This window comes from Schistocerca piceifrons, unplaced genomic scaffold, assembly GCF_021461385.2.
Source record: "Schistocerca piceifrons isolate TAMUIC-IGC-003096 unplaced genomic scaffold, iqSchPice1.1 HiC_scaffold_370, whole genome shotgun sequence".
Taxonomy (NCBI): domain Eukaryota; kingdom Metazoa; phylum Arthropoda; class Insecta; order Orthoptera; family Acrididae; genus Schistocerca; species Schistocerca piceifrons.
Window position 1 is genome coordinate 5,001 of NW_025728593.1, and position 2,500 is coordinate 7,500.

At 58.8% G+C, this 2,500-nt stretch overlaps 1 pseudogene; it reads right to left on the reverse strand.

Moving 5' to 3' along the window:
- The window catches only part of LOC124746691, a 7,751-nt pseudogene that overhangs the window by 3,218 nt on the left and 2,033 nt on the right, over positions 1-2,500 (reverse strand).

A 2,500-nucleotide genomic window follows, 5' to 3' on the forward strand; every position in this document is an offset into this window, starting at 1 on the left:
GCACCATGGGCAAGCGAGTCGAAGGCCTTTGACACATCCAGAGATGCCAAGTACAGCGAGCCGGCAGCTCGGCACGCCTGGGTCATCGCCAGATCTAGAAGAAAGGTGTTGTGAAGCATCCCATCCTGAGGGATGAAAGCCCGCTGGCGACCGTCCAACACACAGTAGCGCATCAGGCGGCCAACCAGAACCTTGTGAAAGGCTCTGGTCAGCACCGAGCACACTGTGATCGGACGAAAGTCAGCAGGGGATGCTGCGGCGGTCTTCTTGGGCAGCAGGGTTGTTCTGGCCTGAAGGAGTCGGGAAGGAAGGGAGCGGGAAAGGAGGAGGAAATTAAGGATCTTGAGGAGAACCTCCCGGGGAAGGCGACGCAGTTGTGTCGGCGTGAGGCCGTCAGGACCTGCAGCAGAATTGCGAGGCGGGAGAGCAGCGGTGGCTTCTTCTGCAGAAATGGGAGCCCAGAGGTCACGGAAGGGCACCCTCTTCGAGAATGGCAGCAGCTCATCGGACAGACCCTCCCCACGCGGAGGTCGAGACCTGACACGTGGTGGAGAGAAGAGGTCTGTCCAAAACTCAATCAGCCCTGGGATGGATGGTGGCTGATGCAAGAGTGTGCCATCGAGAAGTCCGTTGATACAGCGTGCTCCGTTCTTCTTGAAAGCACGCTGGACCACCGCATACTCCCATCTCCTGCGTGCACGCTTCCGCTCTGGGGGCTGTTGGGTCCGCATACTTGCAGCTTGGTGGACGGCTGGCTCCCTGCTGCCTACTTCATCAAGAACAGACAGCAACATAGCCTGGATTGTTTCACGGCTAGTGGTGGGACCCAGAGCCACGAGATCATCAAGCGAGCGGAATCGGCGGTCTGATTGGGGAAGTTCTACTACAAATGACCAGATGGCTAGGTCAACATCTTCCACTCGAGGTGGAGACTGTGGCAAAGAATGACTGACTGCTGGCTCGCTAGGAGGACCCTGAAGGCCGCGATCCACGCTAGTGAGCTCGGTGACAAAATTCGCAACCATGTCTTTGTAGGGCTGCGCTTTACGCTGACACTTAATTGATTCCAGCGTACGCTCGGGGAAGGCCTTTGCAAGTTCCTGGTTTAAAAATCTGCAACCCTGGGTGGCAAGAGTCGCTTCTGCATGGGCCAAACGCAGGAGCTCTTCCTGGGACCACCTGGCCTTCTTCCTCTCGGTCTTGATCTCAGCATTAGCAGCAATCGGATGGGCGCGACGCCGATGGACACCAAGTCCGGTCTTGGTGGAGAAGGACCGCATACAGTCAGGGCAGATGGCGGGGAGCAGCGCTCGACCCGCACCGGTTGGCTGGTTGGCTGGCTCATCAGCTGGCACAGGCGCTCCAGCGGGAGGCCTGGTACCACGTTTGCTTCTGTTAGTTGCACCAGCTGTAACAAAGGCAGGGGGGGAGGTAACCCCCAAGCCCGAAAAAGCACCCTGCTCTGTCGGTCGGGATACTGGAAAGGTACACCTACGTGAAACCTTCCGCAGCACCCTCACGACTCCCGCCACTTGAAGGCCAGAGCTAGGATTTCCCACCGAGAGGCTAATTGAACCATCATCCACCCGACATCACAAGGATGCTGAGGGGTGAATCGAGAGGGTCCATATATTACGCATCAGGTGGGCTTTGAGAGAGTCATAGTTACTCCCGCCGTTTACCCGCGCTTGCTTGAATTTCTTCACGTTGACATTCAGAGCACTGGGCAGAAATCACATTGCGTCAACACCCGCTAGGGCCATCGCAATGCTTTGTTTTAATTAGACAGTCGGATTCCCCCAGTCCGTGCCAGTTCTGAGTTGATCGTTGAATGGCGGCCGAAGAGAATCCGCGCACCCGCGCGCCCCCGGAGGAGCACGCTAAGGCGGACGCGGCCTCGCAGCAAGGAAGATCCGTGGGAGGCCAAGGCACGGGACCGAGCTCGGATCCTGCACGCAGGTTGAAGCACCGGGGCGCGAACGCCGCGCAGGCGCGCGCATCCTGCACCGCCGGCCAGCACGAGGCCGACCAACGGCGAGAGCAGACCACGCCCGCGCTAAACGCCCGCACTTACCGGCACCCCTACGGCACTCACCTCGCCCAGGCCCGGCACGTTAGCGCTGACCCACTTCCCGACCAAGCCCGACACGCCCCGATCCTCAGAGCCAATCCTTATCCCGAAGTTACGGATCCAATTTGCCGACTTCCCTTACCTACATTATTCTATCGACTAGAGGCTCTTCACCTTGGAGACCTGCTGCGGATATGGGTACGAACCGGCGCGACACCTCCACGTGGCCCTCTCCCGGATTTTCAAGGTCCGAGGGGAAGATCGGGACACCGCCGCAACTGCGGTGCTCTTCGCGTTCCAAACCCTATCTCCCTGCTAGAGGATTCCAGGGAACTCGAACGCTCATGCAGAAAAGAAAACTCTTCCCCGATCTCCCGACGGCGTCTCCGGGTCCTTTTGGGTTACCCCGACGAGCATCTCTAAAAGAGG